The following is an 11,143-nucleotide window of genomic DNA, read 5'->3' on the forward strand; positions in this document are numbered from 1 at the left end:
AATAAAGAGTAAGATTTGACCTTCAGAATATTTATTCACACACTGCTGTGTGTGAATGATTATATATATATATATATATATATATATATATATATGTAACGGTTATATTTTTAATTGTTGTCGAGGGTCACCAGTTTGTAACGGTTAGGTTTGTTATAATTGCAGCATGTTGTAGGATGGGAAAGATGAACAATGCATGAAGTTTAAGAAAATATTTATTTACCGTTACGTTACAATACCTTGTCTCAACGGGCAGGTTATAATAAATCCATAAACATGCGAAGTAAAGCTTGTGCTTGCGTCTCCTTCATTGCTTAGTAGTAATCCACAGAGAGAGAGAAAGAGAGAGAGAGAGAGAGAGAGAGAGAGAGAGAGAGAGAGAGAGAGAGAGAGAGAGAGAGAGACAGACAGACAGACAGACAGAGAGAGAGAGACAGACAGACAGACAGAGATGGTGGTGTTGTAAAAGAATAGAATCAGCTAGTATGAGTTGTAGGGTTGTGGAACGTTATCTCGCAAGTGCTGACAGTAAAAAGTCATAATTATAGCAGTCAGTTCCCTAATTAATTGAGTTGTCTCGAGCTGCCTCGCTTTGTTGTCGCCAAGTGACTGCTTCCGTTATGCTTGGGGTTTCTTGTTTTTATAACTATCTAGAAGGATAGACCTATCATTGAGAATAATAGATTTAGTTGGTGGTCTTGTTATTTCTATTCTAGCTTTTGGTGAAGTAAAAGAGGTAGGTTATAAGGGTCAAGTGGTGAAGACATTATTTCAGCCTAGCTAAAGTCAATCTGGAAATGTAAAACTGCTGTCGGAAAAAAACCCATTGTTCCACCATGGGAAAAGTTCTATAATCATATGGTGCCTAAAAGTATATAAGTATGTGTAGCATACGTAGTATGTATTTGCTTTGTTTTCACATGTACATGATTATTGTAAACAGGATAACGATTGGCTGTCTGTAGTTTGTTATTACTTTCTTTGGAAACAGGTGAGGGCTGGCAACAGGTAGAGCAATCAGACATAATGATCTGCCTCAATGAAGTTTCACTTGATCCATGAAAGCATTGAAAAATGACCATAAAGAACGATGATGTTGACAGTTATGTGTGTGCGCATATATTTAACACCGTTTCTTGAGCTCTCAACACCTCATTGAGTTGTAAGAATAGCTATGTGATACACGATGTGTTTGAGGCATTTTAATTCTGGAGAAGTCTTTTTCTCTACATATGTAACCTCTGCCAATGTCTTCAACACAGAAAGAGAGATGTAGTAGAAGAGGAAGAACAAGATGAACGCAACAACAATGATGGCAAATATACTCCAGTACTTGATTCTTTATCGATCTTAAAATGATGAAAAGTAAAGTTGAACTCCCTAGGAATTGAACTCTGAGCACCAGAACAAATTCTGCAAGCAGTCTTCTGTAAAGTGTGTTAATGACTAACTTAACCCCAAAATGAACAAGTTAACGTAGGTTAAATATGTATTGAAATAACAATAATATAAATCCTTCACTTGTATTACTCTTTGAATATATTATGACTTGAAAGAGCGTCATTAGAGAAATGTGATCAGGCTGCACTTGGCCAGGTAATAACAACCAAACCATTAATTACATTATACACAGGTATATGTTCATTGGTGTATCTGATGAAATTGTCTAATTTTTAGACATTCTCTTAGTTTACAAATATACAAATATACAAAGAAATATACAAATATAAATGTCAAAGTAATCAAATACATTTTGAATAATAATTATAAAAATAAAGTTTGATTTTAAATAATTGATCTTTTAGCTGAAGGCAGAGACATATTGTAGAGATTACATTGAAGTAAATGAAGAAAACAAAGTTTATATTTTATATCCATAAAATTGACTTATAAATTATAATTTTCATTGAAATATAAAATCCAAAACTACTTGTCATTGGATATACTTTAGGTTTTTTTCTTTAAAATTCAAATATTTTTCAGATGGTTTTAAAAAAGTTTAAACTTTCTATTGTTTCCTGTGAAAAAAATTGAAATATTAGACACATTTTATTGTCTATATAATATGAGAAAATAAATACAAATGTGAATGTGTATGTATACATACACACAATCATACATACACACAATCATACATACATACATACATACATACATACATACATATATATATATATACATACACACTATAGGTGCTCAAATCCCACAGTGGGCTACTTAATCTATTGCCTATTTAAACACCACCAGCTTGAGTTCCTTTTAGCAGAGGATTTCTCTGCTGTGTGCATTCATGTTAGGTCTCCAGTTTTGAGGATATTGTCATTCAGTTTTGCAACCCTGGAAAAACAAAGGATCTTGTGGAGGACAGTTCTCTCCTTCAGTAAAGCTTACGAAATAATTTTAGAGCCATAAAATTGATTTCCAGAGTCTGAATTTCACATGGGAATTAGAAATCCACTGGTAACTGCCTAAAATACGATATCATTAGATGAACATTTTCATTCTGTTAATTTCCATCAGTTTTTACATAGCTATAACCCAAGTATGCTTTATATTATATTCTATAAATGTAAATGAAATGGGCATAACTACAGGGTTTTACCCCCCAGACTTTGGGAGGTCATAACTTTCAGAAAAATGAATATTTTTTCATGAAATTTTCTATGCATATAGTATTTACTATGTAGAATCCGCTGAAAGTGTTTTGAAATGGGGGTGGGGGACAATTTTCGGAAATTCCAACAGAGTCCACTTAAATTCTTCTTAACTTCCAGGAAAACTAATATTTTTTCGTGAAATTTTCTACAAATATACCTTGATGTATGTACATTTCGAGCATGTAGGAATTTTGAAGGAAACAATTGCAGGTTATTTTTGAGAAGTGTTCCCCACTCGGTGGTGTTTCGGAGCAAGTCGTCCATAATTGTTTCATTTTTCTCTATTATGTACGTATGTGCATCCGTAGATTTCTAATGAAGTAATACGCTGCTTCTGTTCTCTTCTACTTCTCTACTAGAAACGTTTACTTTGGAATTTACTTCTATGGAGAAAAAAAAAATTGTGTGAATGTTATTTTGAACGAAAGTTTTCTTATGACGGCTTCTCTTTTCTGCTTATTACTTCATTATAAATCTACGGATGCACATACGCACATAATAGAGAAAAATGAAACAATTATGGACGACTTGCTGCGAAACACCACCGAATGGGGAACGCTTCTCAAAAATAACCTGCAGTAGTTTCCTTCAAAATTCCTACATGTTCGAAATGTACATACATCAAGGTATATTTGTAGAAAATTTCACGAAAAAATATTAATTTTCCTGGAAGTTAAGAAGAATTTAAGTGGACCCTGTTGGAATTTCCGAAATTTGTCCCCCACCCCCATTCCAAAACACTTTCAGCGGAAATTTTTGTATATTCGGATTCTACATAGTAAATACTATATGCATAGAAAATTTCATGAAAAAATATTCATTTTTCTGAAAGTTATGACCTCCCAAAGTCTGGGGGGTAAAACCCTGTAGTTATGCCATGAAATGTTTTACTTGTAATATAACACTGTAAAACGTTCCAACAGTTTTCAATCTATAAAATACTGTCTGAACATAAAACAAATTCCTATATAAAAGTATATTAATTTTTCAAATGAATCTTTAACGATATAAATGTGTTATTAAGTTGTCTTAATTAATGCAAGACGCAACGAAAATTTTAGGAAAACAAAAAGAAAAATAAGTGGAAATTTTACCGGTGAGTGTGTTAAATTTTAAGGCACCAAAAGAGAATGATTCTTCCCAGACACAACAGAATATGCTTCAACACAGGAACTCAAAAAGAATTTTGCAAACCAAAGCCAGAAACGAAATTAATTAAATTAGTTATCACAATGATATTTACCAGAGTCTATGATTGGGTTTCCACTTCAGCCTAAAGTTTTTCATTTCTTGGAAATACGTTGTGGGTTCAGTGCATTGAAGGACGGCAAAAATGTAACATCCGCAACCGTCGACGTGTGTGTTGTAACTTAGCAAAGAGAAAGATATAGGCATGTGGGCGTTACTTCGCAGCAGAAGTTCTTGCTTAAATGTGTGTTTGTGTATGTATGTGTGTAAGCTGTAATATGATGCATGTTTGTGAGTGTTTAATAAAAAATGTGTGTCTCATGTGTACGTATGACTGTATAAATTTGATTAAAGGTGTGTGTGCGTATGTTGTAGTGTGCATGTATATGCTTGATTAAAGTTATGTGTGTGTTGTAGTATGTGTATGTATGTTCGCTACACACACACACATGTATTTATATCTATATACACACACAGAGGAGAGGGAGAGAGATGTATTTGCATAGCAAGTGACCTGATCTGAGGTTGTGTGCTGGAACGAAAACAATTGCAGCGTGGAAAGTGTTTATAAGCCATTTAAGAATCTAACGGTTTTTGTGTGCTTCTTAAATGGCTTATAAACACCTTCCACGCTGCAATTGTTTATATATATATATATATATATATATATATATATATATATATATATATATACACATACATTTATATATATAAATCATCATCGTCATAGTTTAGCATCTGTTGCCCATGCTGGCATGGGTTGGACGGTTTGACCAGGGCTGGCTAGCTGGGATCTATTTTAAAACGGGGTCCACAGTTTTCATTAATGTTTTACGTAGTGTTTTTGGTACCGAAAGACTTTCAAACTTCGTATACTTATCTATTTTGTGTTATAGAACAGAAAAATATTTTTTGTATTCGAATTTATTTCATGTAAAAAATTGTCTTATTTCGATAATTTCAACCAATCACTGACAAGTATTCAGTTGTTTATATTTACTCCTTTGGCTGATTAAGCGGTGTAAAGCGTATTTAATCTCCATAACTTCTGACATTTGCAGAGAGGCAACACATGTCCGGCCCTGGATTGCTGAATTACTTCAAATACCATCTGAAGAGCAAAATAGGGCTGGAAAAGAGAACCCTGTCAGCCAGAGTATATGAGCAGAGATGGAAGGAAGTGGTGAAAAAGGTGGGTGTAAGGCACCCAAACTAATCATCGAAAATAATAAAAGGCAAGCTGCTGGGCCTTATAGGCTGCCGGGTTGAAAAACCCAATCCTTCTGTTATTTTATATACGTGTTTAAGTATATGCGTGTGTATGTGTAGGGATGGATATGTGTGTGTATGTATGTATATGTATGTGTGGGTGTATGTATATATGTGTATGTGTGTATGTATGTATATGCATATATATATATATATATATATATATATATATATATATATATATATATATATATATATATATGTATATATGTGTGTATGGATGTGTGTGTGTATACGCATATGTATGCTTGTGTAATTGAAAGAGGAAAAAAAAAAAGTCAATGAACATATATTAAAACCATCGTAATTTTTTAAAAAAAAGACAATCGTAATTTTTAAAAAATCATAGAACTCGCACATTTTGTTTATTTGTTTGTCCTGTATTGTACACATCTGTGTTTTCGATCCTTCGTGATCATAATAAAAATATAAGAGAGGCAACACGTGTGTTCGTTTTCCTTCGTTAAATTTGCTTTTTTTCATTTTAAATTTGCTTTTTTCATTTTCTTTTTTTTTCTTCGTTTTATTTGCTTTTTTCTTTTTAAATTTGCTGTTTTACCCTAACCCTAAGGTTAGGGTTAGCCTATAATAGAAAGGTTTATTAGCTACTGCCAATATGCTTCAGCCATTTTTAACAAGGAAATAATAATTTTATCACCGATAGAATTGTTTCAGAATCGTTTGTTTATGTAGTCGGCACTTAATGTGTATCGGCTGAATGGACGTCAGTGATTGGTTGAAATTACAGAAATACGACAACTTTAACATGGAATAACTTAGGGATTTCTTTTTTTTTTAAAGAAGACTAAGAGAAAAAGATGTTTTATATGACACATTCTACCAGTGTTCCAAGTTTCAAAGTGTTTCGTTAAGAAAATACTGTGGCCCCCGTTTTAAAAAAGATCCGCTAGCTGGAAGGCTGCACCAAACTCCGGTCTGATTTGACATGGTTTATTCGGCTGGATGTCCTTCCTAATGCCAACCACCCCGAGAGTGTAATGCGTGCTTTTACGTACCACTGCACAGGTGCCATTCGCATGACACCAGTATTTGCCACGACTGTGATTTTACCTAGCTTGATGGGTCTTCTTAATCACGACATAATGCCAAATATCTCGATCATTGCCTCCGCGAGGCCCAACACTTGAAAGGTGCTTTTTACGTGCTACCGGCATCGGACACTTTGCCTCCGTGAGGCCCAACATTTGAAAGGTGCTTTTTACGTGCTACCGGCATCGGACACTTTGCCTCCGTGAGGCCCAACATTTGAAAGGTGCTTTTTACGTGCTACCGGCATCGGACACTTTACCTCTGCGAGGCCCAACACTCAAAAAGTGCTTTTCACATGCCACCGGCATCGGACACTTTGCCTCCGTGAGGCCCAACATTTGAAAGGTGCTTTTTACGTGCTACCGGCATCGGACACTTTACCTCTGCGAGGCCCAACACTCAAAAAGTGCTTTTCACATGCCACCGGCATCGGACACTTTGCCTCCGTGAATCCCAACGCTTGAAAGTTGTTTTTTACATGCCACCGGCACGGGTGCCACTAACACGAAACCAGCATCAGCCACGACTACGATATCACTTAGCTTGATGGGTCTTCTCAAGCACAGCATATCCCCAAATATTTTGGTCATTAGTCATTGCCTCTGTGAGGCCCAATGTTCGAAGATCATGCTTCACCACCTCATCCCATGTCTTCCTGGGGCTGCCTCTAACAGAGGTTTCCTCCACACTTAGAGATCGGCACTTCTTTATACAGCTATCCTCGTCCATACGCATCACATGACCATACCAGTGGAGTCATCTCTTGCACACCACATCTGATGCCTCTTATGCCTAACTTATCTTTCAAGATGCTTACACTCTGTCGAACATGCACACCGACATTGCACATCCAGCGAAGCATACTGGCTTCATTTCTTTCAATCCTACGCATTTCCTCGACTGTCACAGCCCATGTTTCACTGCCGTATAGCATAGCTGTTCACCCACAGGTATCACACAATCTACCATTCACTCTGAAGATCTTTGTAGTCAGAAGAGGTAGAAGCTTTCTGAACTTTGCCCAGCCTAATCTTATTTTCGATAGATTTTTTTTATACACCGCTAGTCACAATGCGCTTCCATGCTTTGTTTTAGCTTTAGAATGATGCCAACCACCCTGCTGCTCAAGTGAGCAAGCCAACATTTCCCCTGAACAGAATATCAATTCATCGCAGGAACGCACCCACAACTATTTACAGCTGAATGGGACTGGGTTAATGAGAAATGAAGTGTTTTGCACAAGAACACAACACTCCATTTCAATTTTCTGGTCGTTAGGCTGGAAATTAAAACATAGCTTTGGAACCATTAAAGCAACACTAACCACAAGATCACACACACACACACACACACACACACACACACACACACACACACACACACACACACACACACACACGCACACACACACATACACATTAATCTGGCGAGCTGGCAGAAACGTTAGCACGCCGGGCGAAATGCTTAGCGGTATTTCGTCTGCCGCTACGTTCTGAGTTCAAATTCCGCCGAGGTCGACTTTGCCTTTCATCCTTTCGGAGTCGATTAAATAAGTACCAGTTACGCACTGGATTCGATATAATCGACTTAATCCGTTTGTCTGTCCTTGTTTGTCCCCTCTGTGTGTAGCTCCTTGTGGGCAGTAAAGAGATAACACATTAATCTATATATCCAACTTCACATGGTTGTATTCTCAGAATGCTGTGTGTGTGTGTGTGTGTGTGTGTGTGTGTGTGTGTGTGTGTGTGTGTGTGTGTGTGTGTGTGTGTGCGTGTGTGCGCGCGCGTATGTGCGTGTTTCTATCCTGCTCTGCTCCTTTGATAAACAAGACTTGATTAAACAAGTTAATCTGGCAAAAGCAACACACACAAACAAAGCCTCAATCATGTAAACATGACATTCCTTATCAGTTACAGGGCTGCTCAGTAGTTGAGTCAGCAAGAGTTTTGCGTCGGGGTAAGGGGGATGGTGACCCCCCCCCCCGCGCTTGACGCCATTAGAAAGATATTTCAAGATCTGAACTAACAGAAACAATGTATTTGTATGTGTGTACCTAAGGATATAGGTATGATTATATGCGTTTATGTATGTGTGTGTGGATTCATGCATGTGAATGTATATAGGTATGTGCATAGATGTGTATGTGTGCGTGTAATTGTCACTGTATGAATGTATCTGTATGTACGAATGTACACATACGCACACACACACACACGCACACACGCACACACATACACACGTATATATAGACATACATATATATCTTTTATCTTATTTGTTTTAGTTATTAGACTGCAGCCATGCTGGAGCACCACCTTAGAGACTTTTAGTTGAATGAATCGACGCCTCACTTGTTATTACCTTGTAAAATCTGGCACTTATTCTACCGGTCTCTTTTGCCGAACTGCTGTGTTACGTGGACATAAACACGCCAACACCAGTTTTCAACCAGTGGTGGTGGAACAAACACATACATAAGCACAGAAACACACACATACACACGTATGCACGTACACACACACACACACACACACACATACACATACGCGACTGACTCCTTTCAGTTTCTGCCTACCAAATCCACTCACAAGGCTTTGGTCAGCCTGAGGTTATAGCAGAAGGCCAAGGTGCCAAGCAATCTTCTTTCAACACAGCCGCTCCTGCACCGCGTACCTCCATATATACGAATTGTAATATCCCCTTGTAAATTTTTATTGAATTTAATTGAATATATTTAAATTACATTATAGAATATTCGAGATGTAAATGCCCCAATCAGTAAATATCTAACTTCTACATCTATATTTCTGTGTTCTGGGTGTGTATGTATGAATATGTGTATATATATATATATATGTGTGTGCGTGTGTGTAGCTATTTCTATATCTGTGTACGTGTATTTGCGTATGTATATGAAATATGAATATGAAATAGCTCGATATTTGATCATATATTAACATATACTATTTATCTCTCTATATATAAAAATGAGAATGTGTGTCTGTCTGTCTGTCTGTGTGAATCCATAAAACTCGAGAACTACACAACCAATTTCATTCAAATTTTACACATGCCTTACTTAGGGTCCCGGTTGTGTTTTAGTCAAAAAATATTTTTTAAATTTCTTGCATAGTTCGAGCCCACAGCAACATCATATCTCCTCCACTATTTAAGTATTACGTGTCAAAAGTGAAACAAAAACACTCATGTCAAATACTTTCACTTTAAAAACGAAACTATTTCACTTTTTCAGTATCAAAACTGAAATAATCACATCTCGATACTGTAATGACAGATACTTTCACTTTAATGGTTTCATTTTCATACTGAATCTACTACAGTGAAACTATACTCTCACATACATACAGGCATACATACATATACACATACATATATACATACATACATGCATATATATATATCTGCTCAAATGTATCCATTTACATGTATATATATATATATATATATATATATATATATATATACATATATATATATATATATATATATATATATATATATATATAGAGAGAGAGAGAGAGAGATGTATATATGTATACATATAGATGTATATGTACACGTATATGTATAGATATATATATTCACATAGATCTATATGCATACATGTATATGTATACATATGTGTAGATGTATATATATAGATGTACATGTAATATGTACACATATATACATGCATACAGATATCTATACATATATATACCCATACACACACATACACATGCACACAAATATACACATTAGTCATTTGTTTTTTTATCCAAAACTACGTCAAAAGTACTGAATGGATCTTTATGAAATTTGGAAATTATATTCTATGCATAACGGCCATAACCCCCATTAAAATCCATATAATTTTGATGTTGATGAAATTTTAACCATACATATTACACACAAATAAAGTAATATTTCTAAAATATCTTCTTAGAAGTTACAAAGACCCCTTCATGAGGACTTCACACCCACAATTTAGTAATTTTCCATAAGAAAATACGAATACAGTTGTACCATTGGAAGCTATAGGGTCACCCGAACAAAACAGATGAGCATTATTTGAAATTCAACGGTACAACAGTGTAAGACTACCCTTTCAGATATACTTACATTGTGATTTCTGCAATGTGGGGCATAAATTGTCAAATAAATGAGACGCATCTTTGCCTCCACTGATTCACTTGCAAAGTGTTGATTAAAATTATTTTGCTGCAGACCTCCTTTCAATCTTTTTATTATCACTGAGTCACACATAGTCCCCAGTTGGTAACATTGATTTCAAGGCCTTCCCAGATGAGTGACTGGTTGTTCTAAGACTTTTATTGATTGTAAATTTTTTCTATCCAGTTACCTATCGGTATAGCGGTCATTTGCAAACTCCAGAGGCGACACTTTCATTTCCCTTTACTCCAAACGTCACATGTTGTTATTTCAATTGGGTCATGCCCTTCCAATTGCTATAGATCCGTAATGCATCTTACAGCTGTGCCTGTTACCTGTATGGTGAGGAATCCTACATTGGGGGCAGTAACCACTAGGCTAGGGTAGCTGACTGATTATCATGATCATTCGTCTTTTGATTTCCTGTAGCTTTGCCCTCTTTTACAAACCCAGTGAACATACATATATTTCCTATTTCAAAGAAATTCAAACAATACATATTAGACCCAAGTTAAAAAGATTCCCAACAATTCAACTTCTCTGGTTGACATTAACACACCCACTCCCAATAGGGGCCTTAACTCCCACATTTTTCAGCTCCGTGAGATCCATTTTTCAGGAGCAAAATCCTTTTTACAGGGTCCATAACACTGGAATTTTGGAATGTGCGCATAAATATCAGATATATAAAGATGAGAATGTGTGTCTGTGTGAATCCCTAAAACTCCAGAACTACACAACCAATTTCATTCCAAATTAACTCATGCCTTACTGAGGGTCCATGTAGTGTCTTAGGCCAAAAATTT

At 36.0% G+C, this 11,143-nt stretch overlaps 1 protein-coding gene and 1 long non-coding RNA gene across 2 annotated transcripts in view; both read right to left on the reverse strand.

The window, feature by feature from the left end:
• The window catches only part of LOC128251192 (uncharacterized), a 28,430-nt gene extending 28,100 nt beyond the window's left edge, over positions 1 to 330 (reverse strand). The window contains 1 exon segment of the mRNA XM_089344156.1: positions 240 to 330. The gene's annotated coding sequence lies outside the window, so the exon portion shown is untranslated.
• The window catches only part of LOC149130536 (uncharacterized), a 61,762-nt gene extending 57,253 nt beyond the window's left edge, over positions 1 to 4,509 (reverse strand). The window contains exon 1 of the long non-coding RNA XR_016238784.1: positions 3,901 to 4,509. This is a non-coding gene — a long non-coding RNA (uncharacterized LOC149130536). The remainder of the gene's footprint in view (positions 1 to 3,900) is intronic.
• Between the last annotated feature and the right edge of the window lie 6,634 nt (positions 4,510 to 11,143).

The sequence above is a fragment of the Octopus bimaculoides genome, chromosome 28, assembly GCF_046866305.1.
Source record: "Octopus bimaculoides isolate indiv1 chromosome 28, ASM4686630v1, whole genome shotgun sequence".
Classification (NCBI taxonomy): domain Eukaryota; kingdom Metazoa; phylum Mollusca; class Cephalopoda; order Octopoda; family Octopodidae; genus Octopus; species Octopus bimaculoides.